Here is a 24,493-nt window from a genome sequence, read left to right on the forward strand (position 1 = left end):
TTTTTTTTCTTAGCATTGGCACTTGTTACTTAGTTATAATATGACTCAAAATTTCAAATTACCATATAAAAATGCTAATGCAACAGTAATAATGCAAAAATATATTGCTAAATGTATACTTACCCCGTCACAAAGTGGGCGGAAATCGAAAAAATCTGGCCAATAATTGCTATAGTTATAATATAGCTAGATTAGGGATTTTTTAGCATATTTTGTATTGTAAAGATGCAATGAAACTTACTAAGGATGATTAAGCCCACAATATTTTTTAGAAGGGTGATAAAAATAATATTGTTACGCGGGAAACATAGTTGCCAGAAGCATATCGAAATTTTTGATACGGGAATATCAAGGAAAGATAGAATTTCTTCCATTGATAACAACGATAAGCTATTCGCTACAATAAATGATGGTTAAAATGGCTATTGTGTGATTGAATTTGAAAGTTTGGCCATTGAAGCGTAATGGTAAAAAACTCCATAAAGAAATATTTTTATTGCTAATTGCTGAAAAACAAAGGCTCAAACTCCTATTATGAGTCAGAGAATGAAGACTCCTCATATTAAAAAATATTTTCTTCTATCAACAGAAGATTTTTCATGCCCTCTGGTAATTTTTTACATGACGGTGAACCCCCGCAGATTAAGAAATATAAGTATTTGATGTAAGCAGAAGCCTATGGTAACGTCGTGGTTTGTTGCAATCCTAGACACTTTTCTAGTGTTTATTCACGATCTATTCTTATGACATTGTCCCGGTCTTCCAGTGCATCTTTCCAAGAGAAACAAATGGCATGTTTCAGTATTCCCGCTCTATGCATTAAAAATTTGTGAATAGTTGGTGGTAGGATATGCCATGAATAAAGTTTTTCGTACAGTTCAGCTGTTTTAAGATAGTAAGCTGAGAAAATCGTATCGATTACTTGAGGTCCAGCCGATAAAACTTTCAATATTACTTAAATTACTGAGAACGAGTAATTAGATTCTATATTATCTTAGAAAAGGATTTATCATTTCTCTAAAGCAGAATTGCCAATTAATATTTTCACCTACTCGAAGACGTTTGGGGGATTATTTAATTCAGCGAAATCAAGTGTTAATGACTTTATTTTCACCAAATTCCATTCAAATTCATAAATCTACTATTCATTCTGGAGAAATCATCCCCATTTCGAAAACATTGGTGAAAAAAAATTATTGAAAAAAGCCCGCAATCAAAGTTTTCAATTTCTCGTCTCCTTGCAATTTTTTTACAAAATACTCCAACACGAATGATTTCTTCTGCTTCATGGACCCATCTCTATTTGCCAAGACCACAATATGTAAATCCTGGTGAGTCATTTTCGTTGTATCCATAACTGAGCAACTAAACTGTGACTGTCATTTGGCATTAACTTTAGCGAGGAATAATTAAGGGAGACTCATGTTGAGTACTCGGCTATAAATGAGCGAGCAAAGATATAAGACGGCACATTATGGGAAAACTCAATTTGTAAAATGGAAAAATTTGCACATGTTCAAATTAAATGAACAAATCTGGGTATATAAAGGGGTAGCCGCCGTGGACGAAGGGCCTGGGAAGCGCGCAAACGGTTTAATTTACAAGATTCCAAGCGGAACTTTTGAACGTAATCGTGGGATATCATTCAAGTATGTCACGTAATATTAACAAGGACCTTTCGTTGTGATTGCATATATTGAGATGATTGCTAGAATATCGTTATCGCATGTATGTTGAAATGTATACCTTAGGAAGACATTTACAATATTCTTCTTAATTGCAGTCTTGCCAGGAATATATCTTTTCGAGCATGCGTTGCGTTTGACAAAAGACGTTTCAAATACTATCATTTAACCTGGAGGGAAATTGATACAAAAAGCTTATTTACTATGGAACTAGCACTCGGAAAAAAAGCATTATTTTCGAATTGCTTAAGAGAACAATAATGTGCTTTGATCATGATCATTCTTCGAAATTATGAATCCCATACCTTGGCTCATATAATGAGATGCGTTGTTAACGTTCAAGTATAAAGTACAATAGCTAATGTAATGAAATATTCAGTATTGTAAGAAGAGATTTTCTTTCAGCCGGAAGGCATGCTTGGCAATGAAACGTTTTTTTTGCAACAAATTCATCGCAATTACTGATTTAGTGCTCCTCGTGGAGGCAATTTTCCTCTCATAATAAGAGATGTACACAATATGCTGCGCTAACCTATTTTATACTGGTGCATTTTCAAAATACGCCGTTATTTTTATCAAGATATGAGTATCGCTGTGCAGAGGCTTGTTATATATCATTGGCATGAATGCATCCTGTTTATGCTTCCATCGTCCCTAGAGTAGTACTCCGAGAGCTTATTTTTATCAGCTCCACTTATTTTTAAATCGACATCTACCGCTGCACTTATGTGAATTGCCTGCTAAGCGCATATTTCTACTCTCTCCTCTCTTAATTCACAATAGCTGCAGTCGTTCGTGGTGAATGCTACGGCTTTTGCTAGAAGCTGTAAACAGAAAATCTAATCAAAACACTTCTACCTAGTAATTGCTATTGAAATTTAATCCTAATGCCATTGAAGGTGATTGAAATCTTTTATGCCATATCATGGAGATAAACTGAGGCTCTGTAGTGGCAGTGGCGTGCTCGATTAGTATTGCCTCACGTAATGCCAATGGAAATTTTTAATTCAATTGGTATCTTTTCCCGTGATTTCCCCTGAAAACATTTCCCATACTTGATTTATTTTCATGCTGATTATTGCTATAAATGCTGGAGATATGTTACTCGGGAAGCCAAAAAATTCTTTGTCAACCCCAAAGACTGCAACTCGTGAGCAACCCCTTGTTTTGAACCCAAACTCGTACCTGCAGACCCCTTTTCGTTTCCAAAACCCTGGCACCTGCCTCCAGAACAAGTCAGGGGTTTATTTAATTATTCAATGAATACCGGTGTGGAGAAGGTAGGTATTTCTTCGTCCACCTGTTTTCTTCTTTTCAAACTCCCCTGTTTCATTCTCTCTTCAAACCTCAATTACCTTCCCCAGGTCTCGGCCCTCCCTGCACCATTTCTGCAGACAATGGTTTGGGGAAACTCGGGAGTGGCAGAGGGAGAAGAAAGAGGCAGGGATAAGTGAGCTGCGAATGCCACCCTAATGCTTTAGGGTGGCATTCGCAGGGCTGCTGGCATGCTGTAGGGCTTTCCAGGCACCTCTTTTTTATCGAAAATAGTAAAATTGGATATACAGTATTATCTTGAAAATAGTCAAAACTTTTTATACTCCAGCTTCAAATTACTTTTTTTACAAAATAAAAATTTTAAATCAATAAAGCATCATAAAGAGAGTTAGTTTTTCCCGGTAAATAACCGGGTGAAGGTCAGCATGTAGTAGACAAAACATTTCTCCATTCCTCCATGTGTAAGATTTATGATGTATTTTTACTCCATGGCCTTTCTTGTGGGTAGATTACCCGATTATCCATTTTTGTACATAATAGTATATCCATGATAAATACACAAATGGTAATTTCTACACTTTAATTCAAAACTCAACTACCGACCACGGTTCCTTCACATTATGTTATTTTCACGGGTATTATGTTGAAACCGGTAGTAGGTAGTATCAATAAAGGGTATGCCTCGTTCAGAATACGATTGTCCGAGCGATCGTGCTGACGATAGCTGGCCGAACTAGCAGTGTGAATGCATGTCCTGACAATAGTTCACGTAGTTCCAAACGCTGCCACTTTGCGATGGTTAGGCGCTGGGAGACCGAAAGAGGAAGTGACAAGAGAAAGACGAAAAGTTCGTGAAGCTCCCTTTGTTCAATTTTTTCATTGATTTGTCCAAGCAGGAAAGAATATGGGCGGATTATTCGTTAAATACACGTTGAACACGGTAATATCTTGACCCTGTATACCTCAGCAACTTTGCTGACCGTCAATTTGCCGTTCACTTTAGATGTCCGCACTGGAGGGCAGCACAGGTTATAACCATCGTTGTGTGAATGCACGATAGTTCCAACGATTGCAGGAACAATCGTAATCTGTAGCATCGGTGATGAGTAGTATCGCAAATGGGTAGTATCGGTAATGGGTAGTATCGGCAGCAGGTAGTATCGGTAATTGAGTTTTGGATTGAAGTGTGGAAATTAAAATTTGTGCTTTTATCATGAATGTATTGAACTTCCAAAAACTTAAGCCTCAAAGATTTTATACACATTTTAGTAGGCTTAGCACGATGTGTGATTTGTGCCAAGTTTCGATCGTATAGACAAAACGTGTTGTAACGTCAGGTATCTTAAAATGCTGCAAGGAAGTTGCGTATATCAACATGTATTTCACGTGAGTTGAGGATTTTTGATTTTATCCCCTACATTTTAGGTGAAAATAAAAATATATTACGGAGGATTTCTTGCATCACTAGAGGGTAAATTGAGTGTCCTTCATTCTTCGAGGTAATATGCTCAAATATAAAATGAAAAACTGATGAGATAAATTGAGCTGTCTTGGACATGACGTAATCGTTAGGATGCCCTAGTTTCGCCATCCAATCCAAGTTATTAATTTCCAAATGTATTAATACTCCGGAATAGAAGGCATAAAACTATTTTGTGACTAAGCCGTTATTATTAGCAACTTGGATAGGGGATTCAAAGTTTTACTCGCATAGGATTAAGGAATTATTTTTATATCCGGGAAATTTAAAAAAAATTGTGATCACTAACTTATTCTCATCGGGTACTCTGAATGAAAGGTAGTTTATTAAGGCAAGAATTGTATGAGCAGCTTATTTTGGAAAAAATAATGGTCTTAATTCCGGAATATTGTGGCTAAAGTGTTGTTAAGAAACTCATAAGGATGATATTTCGAGTTTTTTATATTCCTTGCATAAGTGAAGAGGAAAAAAAAAATGTTTTTCATGGTACTATGGAAAGAAATACGATCATAATTGAATATTTTATCTCACTTTGCAAAGCTTCTCATCTTTGTAAAGTTACAAAGTTACGAAGTGAAGCTTAAAGATATGCTTCCGTCCCGCTGGGCAGACAGAATTGGCGCACCAATTAACTACATATTAACCGGTGACTATAATGTAACCAGTGAATGTATAATGTATTAACCAGTGAAATATAATATGGGGCCGCGGGAACCAGGACCCTCTTCCTGTGAAATAAGGTGCATAAAGAAGGAAATTGGGTTTCGTAGCCTGAATTATTTGGGTCTAGTTGCCTGAGTCATGCGCAAGGGCATGGCTGTGGTTTGCTCCACCATATAAATTAAATTCAAAGTAGGTTCATATATTTATATAAATATCGGAAAGACAAATTCTGGACATGGTGGGTGAGGAGAGGCAGCTTTTGGTTAAAATTATGCACAGAAAGAAGGCGTGAATGGAGTGAATACTGAGCGGGAGGGGATGTTAAAAACAGCGTTGGAGGGTAGAATATTGCATCAAGGAGGGAGAGGAAGGAAGAGAATAGGAATTGTAGATAGAATGAAAGAGATTTGGCCTTATTGTGAAATGTAAATAGAAGTCCAGGACGGGAAGGGACACTGCCACAATAGTTCTTAAGTACTCAATAGATACCTACCTTAATCGGTAGAATACTTAAATAATAATTTCAATATTAAAGACAATTCCATGTCCTTGTTTAAAATAAGTTCTCCTTTGGCCATTGGCCCCCAACTATTAACAATCCACCATCTCAGTTTTTCGCAAAAAAGGTTGCTCTTGAGGGATAGTTTGGGACAAACCCTTAAGGTTGAAATCGCTTAACTTACGAGTCGAGAATTCCTGACGAGGGCGATCTCCTCTCGTCACTTGTTACGCTAGGTTTCCGAAATATACAAAATAAATTCTTTTATACGCCACAAATACCAAAATGTACTTCTCCAGTTGATTTGCAGGAATGGTCTTCATGTGTATTGCTCGTAAATACTTGACATATATCTGTTGCACGTAATGTTTTGGGATAATATATCATTTCCATCATAGCATTTATGAGCTATCCTCGCATATTTTCAATGTTGTGCCATTTTTGTAATAGCGCACATGATTCTCTGCTAGGCATCCGTCACAGCACGAAAGCTTAAATGGACCCAGGATTTATTGTAACTGGAAATGACCTCTATTCAGTTTTGCTATCGCGAAATAGAACGATAATGCAAAATAATACCAGTCCCAAAGTTAAGCCGATCAGTAAGTCATGCGGCGCCGATGGGATTTAGATTTTCCATAATGGAATGCAAAGCTCCGTCATGCCCTTGGGAATATTTTTATTTTTCGAGACCTAATCCATTTGATATGCGAGCAGAAGTCATCGCTTTAAAGTTGAAACATCATTTTTCTGTGATTTTTTTCTATGTCCATGAAATCAGCAATCGTTTTCCTCTATGGGTGGGGAAAATATTCCCATATCGCTCAGTGTGTTGGCGTATTGGGAATAATATTAATCCTATCAACTGAGGTTGATATTTTTGTCACAATATTTTTATGCGAAAATGGAGCGTGTGGCCTAGAAAAATTTAAAATTACCGTATTTATAATTTGATGTGTCCATCCCAAAGTCCTCTATTTGTCGCTGTATTTCCTCTAGCATTAATTACCATCAATGTTTTATGGACATGAATTTAAAAACAAATGGAATGAGGGTTAGTAGAGGAGAGCTTTGTTTCTTGTGTTTTGACAATATTTTCAGGTGTGATTAAACTAATTTTTACCGTTTTTGCTTGCAACACCTTGACCAATGATTCATTTAAATGATATATACGGTAGATTCGAATGATTTACCATTTATTTATATTGTTTTATTGCTTCCATTTCGTGAAAATACACTGCCAAATTAAAAAAAATATTTATTCTTATAAAACAAATGATTCATTAATTTTTGTTTAAAGCTTTCAGTTTGAGGCTGAAAAAAGTAATTTAGCATGCTCATTCATTAATAGTTGACAAATGATATTTTCTATTTAATGGACGGTTGTATGATTATTAAATTTTTTCCACGTACAACAGTAGTTTGAAGCCAAATTCTGTGGTACTGGTCCGTTGGTAAATGAGTATGAATGCGAAATATCGTTTTTTCTGGTGATATGGCTTTGGCGTACGCTTATTTTTTAACCGCATTTTTCGTTTACATTTTAGCTACAAATAGCTTAAATAAATAGGTATTAAAATTGGGATTTGATCACATTATCAACTTTTCAAATAATTTTGCGTAAAATTAGTCCCCAAACTTTTTTTTACGCTGATTTCTTCCCGAAAAATGTGACGTCTAAAAACTGCTTGCAAAAATCCGCCCGTTTTTCAGCTTTTTCTTCTGAAAAATCTGAAATTCATCATTGAATATCTAAAAGCATTTTAACTTTTTATAAAATCTGCTGCTGATACCACGCCGTGTATTTTAATTCCATAAGGTTTATCTTTTCATCTAGATAGATGTATTTGTGTCGGTATCTTGCTTTGAGGGGCATATTGCATGGGGTTGATACAAATTTTTTGTATTCTTTGTTTTAAGGCAACATTTTTTTCTCGTGTGCATTTCCTACCGTGCTGCCGTAAGTTATCCTTTATGTGTATTTTGAAACATGAGGCCCCGGATTTCTTATCGTAGCGTGTTTGGCGCGAAGCGAGTTTAATACCGGACATCTATTGTTGTAAGCAAAGGAAGGATGACGGTTAAGGGACCATAGTCCATAACTAGAGCGTTCAAAAATACTCGTACTGCTTCATGCTGGGAAACAATGTTTTCGTTTCGTTTCAAGATCCATGGTTTACATTTCACGGTATCTTTTCTTGTTCCCTTTACTTCTCCACAGTCATGGGTGGATCTAAGATATTTTTCTTGTGGTCGGGGGCACAAGGGTCTAACAGGCAATCGGTCTTCTCATATTTGGGATTAAGAACAGCATATAATAACTACTGAATTAAATAAACTGCACTTTTTATTTTAATATAAAATGTGCTAATATATAATATTAATATATTAAAATAACTAATAAAATTATGGGCAATTACACATATGAAACGGGAGCTCACTTTCGCGGCGTTTTCGTAAAACATGATTTGAGTATAGGGAGACAAAAGTACGGAATTACAATTTATGAATTGGCAGCAGGTAAGATGTGCTATTGCCCACCCCTTAAATGTAAATGGATTTATTAACATTAAAATTCATGTGGCTGAAGATCTAATCCGAATTTGACAGGGAAGTTATAGAAGAATTTGCCGGCCTCGGAAGCGGCGGGGTAAAGTCCTCACCTACCAAACCAAAGGTCGCGGGTTCGAGTCCCGCCTGGGTAAGATACCCTTATCCAGGGCATGGGCGTGTGTGAATGTCCTTCATTGTTAATTGTTAATTCCCCATTGTAACGGCCGTAAATGTACTGTTTATGGGGTATTAGAAATAAATAAATCTAAGGATTTTCACCGCCAAATTGTTGGTGGTAATATGAAGCTTCCTTCAAAAAAATTGATTCACGAATCCTGCCTTTTACGGAGATGAACGGGAGAACGATAGTGTTTTATTTCGCCCCTCCTGCACGAGGCAGGTGGGGATTGCGAGGCTTCGACCGACATCTAGGACGATAAAACGTCATTTTAGGCGTCGAAGCAACACGCTCGCACCATGCATCGCCCCGTGGCCTCATTGCCAATGCCCGGCGGCGGTAGGGGAGGCGCTTTCACGCGGCGGCACGCGCCGGCGCCGCCTTCATTCTCGCGAGAGACGGGAATCCGCTGAGTCGGTTGTTTATTAGTCACTCCCCGGGAGATCTCTCAAAGGAACTGCTGGGGAAGAGCACGTCTCTCGGGGTGCAGCACTCATATTGCAGTCGCTGCCGGAGGTGAGGCGGTTGATTTCAATATTGCCCGCTTAATGCCTTCCGCGGATACATCCCCACGCTAGCGAGAAAAGAAATATGCGATCAAGGCCGCTGCTGGCTGCAAAGGTACTGCGAATCGTGGCTCAGATATTCCTCGTCTTTTCAAGGTGGCAATTTATGCCTAGCAACGGTTTTACTCGGTACCTACGTGATTCTTGTAAATTAGATAGAAATAAAAATATGAGTTATTATTCATCCATCTTTATGAGTTCAATAGATAACGTGTTGTCCGAGAGTGTCTGAAATGGGCATGAAATCTTCTATGAAAGAATATTTTATTGGAAATTTTAAATTTAGTTACATTGAAAAAGTTGGGAACATTTGGCGCGATTCATTTACCTATTAATTCTCTACTTTATTTTCATATACATTCATATAAGTCATACCAATGAAAACCAATATCAGTTTTATTTTTATGCATTTTTACCTAAGAATGGTTCTGTATGTCTTTTTCTTCCTTTCTGATGTTTATAGGTTTACTCATGAGAGAATTCTTAGGCTTGAAATATGTCTGTTGATAATGTGTGATGCCGGAATGGAGAGCGAAAAGTAATACTTGAGGAGGGCCGCTGATTGCAAAGGTGCAGGAAGTCATGGCATATTTATTTCTCATATTTTTATGGTGTTCTTCATCGACCCAAAAGCGGGTGAACAAGAGAATTCGCATTCTGGGAGTTATGAATATGGGTAATTTATCATTTCTTTGAAAGGCCCTAGCACAAAATAAACCTTTACATATTTGAACATATATTAACATGTGGTAATCATATAAACAGAGGCTAATAATAATTATTCATTTATTCAAATCAAAGTCGTTGGCTATGCATCATTCCTGAATTCACGTGTGATGACCTATTTTTTTGGGAAATTCATGTCTTTGAAAAATCATCCATGTGAAAATGTGGACAGCTTTTTCTACGCACATGCTATTGCGCATAGGGTTTCTTCTAAAAAGATGATAAAACCTCAAATATTTGTATCACTACCAGTGAATACTTTGAAATAGTAATTTTTATATGTATAGGTCGCGAGGACGGATTTCTCTAGATGGAAATGAATGATACAAACAAGGTTGCTGCTTGCAAACATTATGGAAATCGTTGTGAAGATACATTTCATCTTTTTACGGTGGAATTATGTGCATCACAACTGATTTTCTGCCTACTGCTTGCTTTTTGAAATTTTAATGTGCGAACACAGAGGAAGATATTAGATACTATTCATCGACCCATTATCATCTGGGAATTTATATCATTTTTGAAAATCATCCTAGTGAAAATTGAGAATAGTTCCATCATAGCATACCGTAACGTCAGGGGCGGCGATCAACGGATTCGGCTGAAGGAAGGAAGGGAACCAAAGGCAATGACAGTCAGACAAACGGTGGATAGCGTTTATTGCGTTCACTCTGGATTACATCTCGAGCGCGACTGCCGCGCGCCTCGGTCTCTCGGCGTCCCCCTCGTGACGTGGTCCGAAGCCCTCATTGGCTCCCGATGTCGTCAGTGCATCGCGCGTCTAGGTACAAAGTACGCTGCTGACTCTCTAGGTGAAGAGTAAGAAGGAGGTGCAAGAGGAAAGGGGGAAAGTGGACGGGGGTGGGTGGAAGAAGGAATGCCTACGCAGGCAGAGGCATGTCTCGTAGACGGGAAGGGAAAAGTACAGGAGGAAAGAGAGGAACTCAAGTCATAGGCTGGTCAGCAGTATTGTTTCCTTCTGCATGGATCTTTCTAAATGGAAAAGAAACTGGAAAATGTCTGTCACTTGTGGGGCCTGGGAGCAAAAGAAGGATGTTTCTAGAGTTGTTGACTACGTAAACGTTGGGAATCGTGGTGCATCCCTTGATTCTTATCCAAAGGAGAATTACGGGATTTTACTTTTAAGAACAAATTTTTGTGAAGGCATCAGCATACTATTTATATTTTTAAACATATGGAGAAAGATAAAAAATACAGCTCCTTTTAGAAGTATTTTTCTATCAGTAAATTCGAGAGCTATTCCTTGTGAGAAATGAGAGAAGTTTCGCCGTACAGATTCGCCTGTGAATAGTCTTTCTCGTGAAACTATTGACTTGCAATGCTTGTAGAGAAGATGTATCGATGGTCCTATGCAGTAATGTGCTCAAATTAAGCGTGGGGAACAACAAAGTATATTTTCAATTAACAGCAATATCAACCCAAAATAATCGGTAATCTTAAAATTGTTATTTTTTCCCTTAATCTAGTTAGTTATCTGATTCGTGCTGTTATCCGGGCTTGTGGGGCTCAAGAACGGCTATGATTAATTGAGTTGACATCAGATGCGAGCTCGCCACTGCCCGTTAAAAGGGCCCGAAATAGGAACACGACGGTGAACCGTCACGACACGGGCCCAAGTTTAGCTTTGTTCCCGTCCACACTCAGCCGCCGCCGTCGTCGGCTCTTCGTGAGCGCAAACACGCAACAAGCAAGACTGCGGCGGGCGGCGCGAGATGGCAGGACCTCCGCGAGATTGCATTTACGGCTCGTCCTTTTGGCGTAGTTTTCCCGCTTCGAGGAGGTGGGGGAGAGTGCATGGGAATCCATTACGGGTCGCGAGTGTCTTTCCACCGTGAGCCGCCAACGGACGGAGTTATTGACCTGGGGAATGTCGCTTACCTGTTCGCCGACGCGCTGCGAAAAATGACCCATCCACACAGAGCCTGAGTAACTGCTAGACTTCGTAGAGGCCGGATTAGCACACAGAGCACTGGCTTACCGCACGGAAGCCATTGGTCGTATTTGTTCGAAGGGACGCAATTTCTTTTGTAGACAATGCGGACCGCTGGATAGTGCTTTTAATATGTACATTAAAAAATTGCAGGTCCTTCTCATCGCCATTCATGTCCGAAAAATAGCAAAAAATGCAAAAATTCACAAAATTGAGTAACGTCTTCTCGTTTTCCATTTGCAATAATATGTTCCAGGATATAAAAAATTGGCATAAATTGAAAGAGTGTCCCGAAAGTAAATAGAAAAATAAAAACACCCTAATATGCAATGATAAAAAAATTTGTGCCTGCTACGCAATGGTAAAAAATAACTGTATACTTAATACTGAACGCACAAACGATAAGAAAATAAAAAAAATACTGAAATGAATTTGCATTTTATTTCGTTTTTGAATATGAACCTTAGGGCTATCTATGGGGCAGTTCGCTCAGGCACGAAAGCGCTATTTATTTTAAGAATTCTGCTGCTGGAAAGGAAAGATAGGACACGGCTTATTCACGGAATATATCGATTTTAACCCTGCCCCTTTAAATTAACATTATGGAACTCAAAAGTTGTTGCCCGTTTTTCATTTGCTGATGATGCCTTTATGTTTCCGGTTCATTTACTAGTTTATATAGAATCTTCCATCGAGAGAAGCAGACGGTCATGTAAGAGTCAATAACGGTTAAGAATAAGAGCTCGATAAATAGGACCACGATAAGCTCGAGTGGGCAACATATCGAAAAATACGGTTCTCGTTATTTATCTAACTTAATCAAAAAATGAAAGGAGAAAACCAGTAATTTGTAAGTGTATGGACGTGAAAATGTAGCATTCCTTTCAAAAATCCATTTATTTAAAGAGCAAATCACTCTACAAAAAAGATTGGTCAAAGAACTCGATAAAATGCGAGTATATAAGTGTGTTGCTAAAACCTAAATAATGCATTGAGGTAGTACATTTTTATAAACTAGATGAAATCCAACTATTCAATATTAATCGCTGTTTTTCCATTTATATTAAAAAACGTGTTTTTCGATGTAATAAGGCTGCGTAACTTTCTCGGCATTAACTGAGCTTCCTAACTCCTGATGCAACCTGCTCATTTATAGGACCTGAAGTTCACAGGAACGCCAGTAAAAATTTCATCAACACAGATAAAGAGTGTTGGGATGGAACTCTACAAACTAAATTCATAGATGTCATGATATTTTGTATTGATTCTAATGGAAATCAAATATAGAAATCATGTTTTGAATCTTTATGAAGATCCGAAGACTATTGAGAACTGAACAGAAAAAAATACCGAGTTTCGGAAGCCAAGTGTGATCTTGATTACCTTGGAGCAAACGAGAATCGTAATTTACCGTTTTTGGGGGAAAGCCTCCCTATCTCGACAAGTGAGACGGAATATAAAACGCTGAATGCGTGGAGGTGAATTGAAAAAATCCAAAAGAGTGTGCGGAAAATAATAAAAAAATCGTCGCAAAATTTAACTGGCGGCATGAAGGTGCGCGAGCTGGCGAGAAATGGTTGATATATTATTTTTGTTAACGCTACATTTAGCAGAATCGTAGATCAACGAAGAAAGCTTCATTCAGCTTTAAGTTATCGCTTCCTGAGCGCAATGATATATAGTTTTTTCTCTTCATAAAATGGGCGCATCTTCGTTCTCATGATCCTTTCTTTTTAAATGCTATCGATTAATGTAGAAACCAATACAATTTTCGGTTTTGTTAAAATTACAAATTGGATTGATTCAATGTAAATTTTACAATTTAATTTGAATAATCGCAATTTCTCGGTGTCATTACGTATTGCACGTGTTCTGAATTAAATGATTCTTCTCAAACCGGTAGAACCTAGCTTTGAAACTTCTGTATGCACGTGGTTTTCGTGATATGATATTATAAACAAATCTCCTTTTCTTGTTCGCAGACTTTTTCATCAGTCATATCATATCGCGACATCTGCTTATGGCCTCTTCACTATGAAGGACCGAAGACAATGTGGAAGTAGAGCTGTATCCCAAAAGGCTGCATTTGATCATGGTAAGAGATTTTTAAAATTTTGCTTTTTATATATGCTTCGAATTATTTTAATTTTTGAATTGATTCTCCCATGAAAATTATTTTACGTAAATTTCTGGACTTTTTTCAAACCGGTTATATTTTCAAACGGCAAATTAATTGATTACGGATAAAGCTTTCAATATCTGAATACTAATAATTTTAGTATCTTCATATAGCCTTTCAGCCCTACTCCAAAACCAAAGAATTTTGTTGTTATTTTTCAGCATATTAAAATGCATTACGATTGTTATTATATTTCAAAATTACATATTGATTTAAATGAAGTATTTAGTAATCGGTTGACGTTATGCAAGCGATTTATCGTTGTATCGTTTAATCAATATGATAAAAAGCCTTTCTGTGTTCCTCTCCCTCATTGATTTCATGCAATGTATCGTGACCGTTTGTTAACATATTATTTACTGCAGAAAAAATATCTTGTGGATCGGATTAAGTAACTTCTATGAAATCTACCGCAAACGTAATGGAAATATAATTCTGATATTTATTCAACGTAGAATAAAACGAGACATCAGGAAGGAAATTATTCATTTCGCAGAAATGAATTCAAGCGGAAATTATTAATTAATTTAGGTTAGAAATATATTATCTGCAATGATTTTTTGATTTTCTCACTGGCATACTCACTTTATTTTTTTTCGCCTTGTCAGAGATCAAAATTATACCAGTAGTGAAAAAATCCGGTGGTGATAATCAAATCAATGACACCCTTTGCCGAAAAAATCTCTTTCACAATCTCTGACATTTTTGTTTTCTATTCCGCATTTTACTTTGCATTTATTTATGATGTTCAGGAATAGGGCAGCACAGAAAATACTTAAGTCCAGACGGTAGTCATTCATTGCCGTCATTCTGAATCCGAAGGAGTAGAAGGTAACAACATCTCTACGGAAGTAAAAATGCTAAAGGTTAAAAAATAGCTCGCGCATTAAAAGAGGTTGGTTTTATTGTAGAGGGTTATGAAGGGGGCCTAAAGCCATGAAATTGAAGACAACTTTGGGGAAATATATAGTTATGCGCGCATCGGCATTCTGTGCATGAGGTAAAGATGTTTGACATCACGTGATCTCACACTGAGCTCCCCTATCGCCGGTGTGATGAAGCATATTAGTTGATCGTTTACGCTAGACCCGCTGAGCAACTAGCAACGCGCATATTTCGGTTCAAGATAATTTTAATGCTCAGCTAAATTATTATAAATATTATAAAATTGATAAAATATTCCAAGAAAATTTATTTAAATTGGTACCGATGAGATTATGATTCAATTTTTGTCACCTGATACAAGGATGTTGGCATGGTGATAGAGTATAATAGCTTTTGGCATTGAAAAGAAAAGTTCATGGAGGAGAAAAGCACATAATATCCCTGAAAATAATAAAGCCATCATCCATATTTATCTTCATATGATGGATTTTTAATTTATTTACCCTGTGAAGTTTTTATTTGCTTAGTATAAATGAGCAATTAAGAAAGAAATAGTCAGTAGAGTAGCATAAGTGAGGAGGGCTTTCTACAAAAAGAAGAATCTACTTAAAGTTGAAAATACAAGTATGAAATCAAAGAAACAATTCCTCTATTTGTCCATGGAAGTGAGGCTTAGACGTTGATAGCTGCAGAGGAGCCTAGATCGGAATCATTTAAAATGTGGTAATATGGAAGAATAGGGTGGTTTCCTATTATTTTTTTATTGCCTTAATCGAAAGATTATTACTCCTGGAGTACGTATTTCACGCTTTTAGATTTTTAAATGATAATATCTATTTTTCGCGATTAAATGAAAAGTGAAAATTTTCAAGCGCGCGAAAACGCGACGCGTTAGTAGGAATGATGGGAAATCTCTCCGTACGTCGTATTTCTGGTTCCCCCTCCGCCCGGTGAGGTGACCTTGAGGCGAGGCTTAGCGCTGATACGTCGCAGGCTGCCAGCGGGTAGCCTAGTGCCCTGCCGCCTGGTAGCGCTTGGCTTAAATAAGGATTATTAATACCTTATCAAACGAGGAAAACTTTCCGACCTTAGCCAGTTTTAATAAGTGATTATTAAGACATGTTTCCCTGAGCTCTGCGCCTCATGCATGCATTGGTAACCTCAGACGACGTATAACTCCTATCTTCTCCTATAGAAACTAGGTCCCTGTGACGTCACGTGGAGCGGCATCGCATGGGCGCCAATCTGGCCCTTTTCAAATGAGGATAAAAATGGACCATTGCCATTCGTCTACACCGGCATTTATAAAACGAAATAATTTGTATATTATGAATACACTAATGGTGGGTAACGAATCGCAATTATTGCCTTTTGTTTTCTTTGATGAAGGAAACTACCCTATTATGAAGATAAAATGTATCACCCGGGTAAGTAATGAGGAACCGTCAAGAAGATTGAGATAAATGAGAAGTTTTCTAAAAACCCCAAGGTGAAGACCAAATAATTTATTTGGCTATATTATGATACATGATAGCCTAATGTAAACAATAGGAGGGCAAGTGGATTGGTGGAAGGGCAAGGGACGGCCCCGAGTGAATTGAATGGGACAAGTATTTCATGGTGTTAATGAGAAATAATAAGTCAATATGGAAAGCTAGCAGATAGGAGAATGGAGAGCTGGGTAAATACAATTTTAGGATTGCTGCCATATGATGATGAGCATCAATATAAGATGCGAGTTTATCAGCAGCTGGTGTGCCTAAGAGGTCTATGCATGGAAAATATGAGTCGTTTATATCGTAAATTTGTATAGTGAATTCCAAACATACTTGTTGCATGCAAGATAATGCGCGCGTACAGCTGATTACTTGTCTCGTTCTGATTACGATTGTGCCAACAATCGTTGGAACTATCGTGCATTCATGGAAACGATGGTGAAAACCTATGCTGCTCTCTAGTGCTGGCATCTAAAGCGAACGAGAAATTGACGATTAGCGAAGCTTTTGTGGTATGCAAGGTCAAGATGTTACTGTGTTCAACGTTTATTTATCGAATAATTTTTCTTCCGCCCATATTTTTCCCTGCTTGGACAAATAAATGAAAAATAGAGCAAAGGGAGCTTCACGAACTTTTCGTCTTTCTCTTGTCGCTTCCTCTTCCATTTTCCTAACGCCTAACCATCGTTAAGTGGCAACGTTCGGAACTACGTGAACTATTGTCAGGACATTCATTCACACTGCTAGTTCTGCCTGCTATCGTTAGGACGATCGCTCGGACAATCGTAATCTGAACGAGGCATTAGTTGCTTGAGGTAAGTCCGGACTTACCCGTTCCTGACTCCATCTGCTTACCGTAGGAGGCATGGTTATCGCCCATTCCCGAATCCTCCATGGCTTGTTGACCGCGGGGAATTATTGAAGTTAATCTGGCAACGAAAGAGACGCAGGTGGGAGAAAGTGGCGGGTCGAATGACGAGGAGAATGAGTTTGAAATGGCCAAGGAATGAAAACAACAGCAATTAAAACTTTTCCGCACAAGAGAGCCAATCAGAGAAGACGAGTGTGGATTCCTCTACCCTTGAAAGACCCAGGAATGACCAGAATGTCAAAATGAAAAAAGTCCGTGTCGTGTTCCGGATGTCTGTTATTAAAATGTATGCTGTATCTGAGTTTCCATAATTTCCTCGTTGGATATTTAAAAAGAAGAAGTTAGAATTGACGAAATAACAAGAGAAGTAAGAGAAACGAAGCATTTCGTAGAAGGATAGACGGCCTCTGAGTATGATACCGGAAGCGTTAGAGGCAGTAAGCGGTGTTCTCTCTTACAGTTTTCACTTTGAATGTTCAAAATTGATCAAAGTTATGTGAGTTTAAAAAATCTAGGTGCGTTGGAGCAACGCGAGCTATAGGTAGAGTTTGCATGGTTTTAATTACTTTCTGTTTAAAACATTCCACCACTCCTTTTTAATTCCAAAACTGCCTTTTAAATTCCAAATATGCCTTTTTTGCATATCTTTGCTCCGACATAGCACAGCATGCTGTTTGAGTGGTAGTTTTTGAATCTATTTAAGATTAAAACTAGAGCAATTACTTAAATTTCAATTTAAGCTAAGTGAATCAAAAACTAGCAGTGAAGACTTGGTGTTTCTAAACTCTTTTAGGAAAGATAGCTAAATGTAGCAATTTGTTCTCACTACACTAGAAACGTTGTACAGTACTCTGTATCTCTCAGTAAATATTTCTCTGTAAGACCACTGTGCTAGATTGAACCAGACGTCCCCAAAATCTGGTGTCAAGATGGCCGTTAGCAAAATTATATAAATTTTGAAAGGAAATGTAGCATAGTAGACCAGTTGTTGTTGCATTGATTAAGAAAATTTGTGAAGTAACGATATATATAGTGAGTGCTTATTTTTTCGAATATCCAAGAATTGTATGCATGCAGATAAGGATCTTTAAAAATTATTATTTCGAGCAAAGATATCATTACATCTGAATGGATTACACGTAAAAAGTTGCTCCGTAGAATGAGGCATGACTTATTCTTCTGTCTCATATGGCTTCATATTGGAACATGCCAAGGTCCTTATTTTGAAATTTCAAGTGAAATTTTTCCTCGGTTAAAAATCATTTGAAGCCTAAGTGTATCATAACTTTCCTTTACTTTTTGACTTTAACAAGTTTATTTTATTTCAATTAAGCATTATTTCGGTATGGCTCTCAATGTAGAGAAGCTTGTCTGTGAGTGTGTGGCGCAGGGGTAAATGTCCCCGTTATTCATAATTATTCCTGGGGTATATGTTACCGTTCCCTTGGACTGGCGATGAAAACTATGTCCAGTGGATAACGCGGACATTCTGCCTATTATGCCTCGGTTGCAAATGAATGTAGCGCTCACACTCCAAAACATGCTCACAAAGAGTTTCTGCTTTGTGAAAACATTGTCATAGCTTTCACATCTACCCGACACTTTTTTTTTCTCTCTCCCTTCGTCCCTGCTGGCAGTCACCACGTCCGCTTTGCAAAAGGGCTTTGCCGCTCTTGATTAAACATTTAATGGGAATGGTGCTTCCAAAGGGCTTGAAAAGGACTCAGACTCACTCTTTAATTTTAATTAGTAGAAGGACTCAGTGGCCGGTCTTCGGCCACCCTTAGCTCCTGTCCCCGCTTTCCACCCATCCGACTTATAGCTATTCCCTCCCACGTTCCCTTTCCTCGTGTCAATCCTTCTCTAGACTTTCACTTAAACAGCCACGAAGGCAGATTTCTCTCTCTTTGCTGGCAGAACTTGAATTTTTATTTGCTACAGTAATAGTGACGACGGAATATCTCGATAATTTCAGCATCGTGCAGCTGTGCATAATTGTGATTGCTTATAGAACTATTTTTGTACACATTAATGTATCGTGACCTGAGATAAAAAATACAAATGGTAATTTCCACAATTTCATTCACAACACATCTATCGACCATGTTTTCAACATATTATGCCATTTTCAAGATATGAGAAAATATGTTGAAATAATATGTTGAAAATATGTTCGTTAGTTGTGAATTAACACTAGAACTACCGATGGAGTCATTTTGACTCCTCGCCATTTTTATTTCTCTGCCCTGTCTAAAATTTTCCGAATTCCGGCCTGAAATTCCGTGACTTTTATTCATTTTCGACACAAAATAAGGCTGTGCGATCAAAATAATTCTAGAAAATAAAATAGTGCACGTTTTTCAAAATTTACCTTTAACTACCAAAGGGAGTCATTTTGACTCCCTAATGTATTTTGCTTGTCTTTTCACCAAATAGTAATATTTATACGAGTTTTTATCTCTTCTTATGTCAATAATAATTAATATAAATCAATCAAAGGCTTAAATATGCAATTATTTTCCTTTTGGATCATATTTGCGAGACTTTGAAAGCATTTCTTATTTTACGGGTCTGTGTTTGGATCTACAAACTATGTGAATGTCCTGATATTATTTTACCTTGCGATAAAGTGGTGAATATGCAATTCATAGCATTTTCAAATCCATGTGTTTAGAATCCGTTGTGTCTGTCCCTCCTCCGTTACCCCTTCCTTCTCGCCGCCCACCTTTGCCGCCGCCCGCTAATACTGTGCATTGCGCTGCAGCACTTATATTTCAGCCTTGACTGCGTGGAAGTTGATTTTCAAATATGAAACAGTACCTCTGATATACCGATTCCCCAGAAAAATTGATATACTGATGAGCCAGGAAAATAAATCAGTAGAATGAAATAAAGTTACTGTCCTAGCACGTTCGGCTCTGACAGCGCTGGCTGCCGGGTGCCGCACAGGAAAACCGTGCGCTGTCCTTTGCATTAGTGAATCCAGTGAACTCTCGAGTGGACTGCAAAACTCTTATGAAGCAAGGATTTCATTTTTCCTGACTGGGAGTATGGCTAGAAGAAGTAGGCGAAAGCGTGAAGAAGTCCTATCTATGTTGCATTCTACACCGGAAGGTGAATCGGAACGCGAAACAAAAGATCATTTCGGCTGTGACGAAGTCGAGGATTTTATTCCTCAAAACGTTTCTAGTGAGTCTGAAGATTCAGACAAAACGCGCGCGAAATATAAGCAGTAATTTACATTTACTTTCCCTTTCATGGGTAGTTACAAAAAAAGGTATTATATACGATTATTTATCGATTCGTTTATACTGACTCACATAAAGCGATGTACAATTGTGGAACCACGCAGGCAAAATTACGAAGATTTTACACTTTCCGATGTGGAGCTAGTTGCATGTATAGCCATATTTTATGCCCGAAGAATACCAGGTACAAATGATTACTCTATTGAGAGTATTTGGTCAAACGACTGGGGAATACCATTTTCTACAACGAACGACTAGGTTTGTTAACATTTTGCAATGTCTAAGAGTTGATGAGAAATCTAATTGATTCCAGCGGCTCATAACTGTCAAGTTTGCCCTCTTTTCAATAGTGTACGATAGATTCATAGAGAATTACATTGCTTGTTACAAACCTGGTCCGTACATTATAGTTGATGAACAACTTTTTCCCAGTGTAATTAGGTATATTTCACTCTGTACATTCCTTCTAATCCGAACAAATACGGCCATGAATATTGGCTACCCGTTGACAAGGAGAACAAATATCTTGCAAATGCCTTCCCTTCTGTTGGAAAAGGTAATTCACTTCATGCAGATTGCCGTTTAGCAGTACTGAAACCAATGCAACCATTTCTGAAAAAGGGCGAAATGTTACTGTATATAATTACTTTACCTCAGTCAAACTCGCTGAAAAGCAAAAAAATCCAGGGTACTAGCATTGTGGGAAAGGTAAATAAAAGAGAATAGAAGAACCAAAAGAGATGAAATCACAAATATGCCACAAGAACGTCTACTCAGTGATAGCCTATCTACTCGTTGGAAAATACTCCCGACTTAGCCGGTGTTCATGGATAGTGTACAATGAGACTACCAAAAACATTTCGCGCAAGACGTTTTAGATAAAGCTCGTCACAGAGTTGGCTGATCCTCATGTTAGATGTAGATAAAAGCGTTGCGTGTCCAATGCCGCAGATTCTTCTGACGGGTTTCTGCAAAAAAATTATTTCCAGGCAAAACGAAAGTGCAAAAATAATCTATCAGTTGGGAATTGTAAGACCTGCCAAAAGTTTTTGTGTGGGCAATGAAAATGAACGACAATGCTTGAACTCTAAAGCACCTTAGACAAATGCGTGGCGTATCAAATGCATTTTTTTGCTTTAGTTAATTATCTTCCCAACTACCATGTAGCCTAAGTAATATTTTTGATCATTCAAACAATATGATAAAATGTGTTGAAAAGTCTACGTTTGCTGTTTTATCCAATTCCTCCATTATAATTCTAATAAAACAACATAACATGTAAGAAAAAAGAATTTCAAAGCAACACTGTCGAATCTCGCATTTAAAAAAAATATTTTTTTTTGTTAAAACGACGTCTGAAATATTGCAATTATTAACAAAAATGATAAACTAATGCAATCTATCAATAAAAACAGACATAAACAGCAAAAATACACAATAATAAGGTAGGAGTCAAAATGACTCCATTCGGTAGTTCTAGGGGGGGTGACAAGTCCGGTATTCCTAGTGTTAAAATAGGGGAATCACCATTTGTAGTTTTTATCATGGATGTATCGAACTTACGCCAAGTCAGCCTGAAACGATTTTATACGATCATGTCCACTGAAGAATAATTAATGTCTGGTATGAGTTGATAATTAAACTTGAGGGGCATATGTCACAAGGACAATGGAAAGCTTTCCCTAAAGGGTAAAAGTGATGACGAGACCTTTTAGTTCTCTTTTCTTTCCTCACCAATGCAGTACTATCTCAATGATAAACCGAGATTATCTAAGGGCAAGTGCATCATCGGGAAATATTTTTCATGCTCTTAGCATCTTGCTTTTTTTGGCGAAAGGTCGAACCAGATTTTCAACATTTACATCAGTGTTGTGAGAAACTTGTTATTGGTGTTGTACCAATATCATTTAACCCTCATTCTTCCCGGATCTACATGGAGCGTTCCATCTTCCGCAAAGAGGTGCAGCGCCTATCCCATCTAATACCGTCGCTTTCATCAATCACATTATCCTCTGGCCCTGGAACTCAGCAAACGTTGTTTCAAACCACGTGCATATTTTCTTCACAAATCTACCAGAGAATCCTTATTTCTCCCTCGATGCTGTCCTGCCTCATTTCCTCTGGACTTCCCTATCATCCTGAACGTCTTAGCTTCTTCTGCTTCTCTTCCCTGATCCATCTTCTTCTTTCCACCCCTGCATTCTAGTGGCCTTTGTCGTAGCGGCCGCCAAAAATGCTGACCCTTAGTTGACGTAAGGAGAGGGATGAGGGCCCTCGAAGGTTTGGGAGTGTTAACGGAGTTGGTGTGAGAATGATAGGGCGTTCAAATCCTCAATCTTCTAGTTCAGGTGATGACGACACCCTCTCACTCCCCTACAGGCTACTGCGTACCTTAAATCAATGGTTATTACCATTTAATGTTAGATTGTGCAATAGTTGTACTATATTGTACTTATTAGTTAGTATTTTTTTACTGTTCTTACTTTGACTGATATTTCAGTAAAAATTCTACCTCTTTTCCGTTTTAATGTTCATTCTCTACCTTTACGTAATAACTATCCGCTTCATATTCCGCGATTCCGTCCTTACATCTCTCAACGATCTCTTTGCGAAGAATTCCCTGTCTTGTTTAACTCCCTGCTTCAAAATATTTTTTCCGGACCTCTTTTCTTCTTTGACTCATGATTTTCAAACCCTCCCTAAAAATGCCACCTGAACAAATTCACCCATTTATAACCCATAATCATCCCCCTTATGTTCAAACAATTTGTTTTCTTATCGCTTTTTAGTTATTGTGCTGTCTTTAGTTGTTATTTATTTATTACAAACACCCAATGTAAAGGTCTTTGTTCCGTTATTGTTGGTAACATAAATAAAAATGGAACAAATTGAAAACCAGAACAACCTTAATACATCAGTATGAACACACGAGTAATTTTTACTGGATCGATTTTCCGTGATTAAAAGCCTACCATGCTGCCTTTAAATCGTGAACTAGAGAAAGAATGATGAGAATCAAATGGATATAAAGTTAATAACGAGGAAGTCCTATGAAGAGTAGGAGAGAAGAGCAGCCTCATGAAAACCTTAATAAGAAGATTGAATAAGGCTTTAGGCCACATTTTGAGACATGACGGCCTGATGAAGACAATCGTTGAGGACAATTAGGTAAATAGGTATAGCAAGGACGGAAAAGAAAGACCTCTAACAAAGTATATGGAACAGGTAAAGAAGGATATGAAAGAGAAGAAATACGTACGTGTGAAAAGATAAGCTGATAAGAGAATCGAGTGAAGAGCTACGCCAAACAAATCTTAGGATTACTGATCGGTGATGATGATACATCTAGATTATCGTTCAAGAAAAAAATTAAATTGCAAATCATTGACCGAAGAAACTTGCATTACTCACTGTCATTTTCTTGGATTGATGATTCAGTTTAAAAGAACGAACGGTTGAAGTGACTTCCGGTAAATCTGGCGTTCTAATTGCATTAATTATGTCCATAAAAACTACATAAATGCAATAATTTACATACTGAGTAACAAACATGTTAGGACACAAAACGTATATATGAATTGACCTCAGATCACCTTTCTTTTTATCTGTGCATTATCACTCAGTTCTCTCGCTGAGAGTTCCCTTCATATGGTCATTCTACCTCTACCCCCTTCTCCCTTTTAAGGCAAAGATGGTATGCTGGAATAGTTAATCCATGGCTTGCGCAGAGAGTGAACAAGTTTTGGCGTCGGGTCAAACAATGGCTGGTGACTTATTAATGCTTAAACGAGTCCGTAACTCCTTGCAGTCCGTCCCCCAAATCAATTCCATACCCCCAGCTTAAGGACGTCGACGAAGTTGCCGGGACCAGAGGCCATGTGGTGAGTTGGGGGATATGACGTAATTCCCAATTACTCCGAACATAGGCACCGCTTTCGATTTGGTGCTTTTTTCTAGTCTTGAAATATTGACCAGGGTGAAAGAAAAAATATAGGCTATTGTTATGAGCACATTTGAAGCAAATGGATTTTCCTAACACATTCAGTAAGGGATATGGAGTGTAACGCTTTACGGTGGGGAAACGTGGACACATATAAAGGAGGACGAGAGAAGACTGGAGGCGGCCGAGATATGGGTGTGGTGAAGAATGGGGAAGGTGAAGTGGATGGAGAGGAGGAGGAACGACGAAGTGCTGGACATGGTGGGTGAGAAGAGCCAGATTTTAAATGAGATACATA

Source organism: Ischnura elegans, chromosome 7 (genome assembly GCF_921293095.1).
Source record: "Ischnura elegans chromosome 7, ioIscEleg1.1, whole genome shotgun sequence".
Taxonomy (NCBI): domain Eukaryota; kingdom Metazoa; phylum Arthropoda; class Insecta; order Odonata; family Coenagrionidae; genus Ischnura; species Ischnura elegans.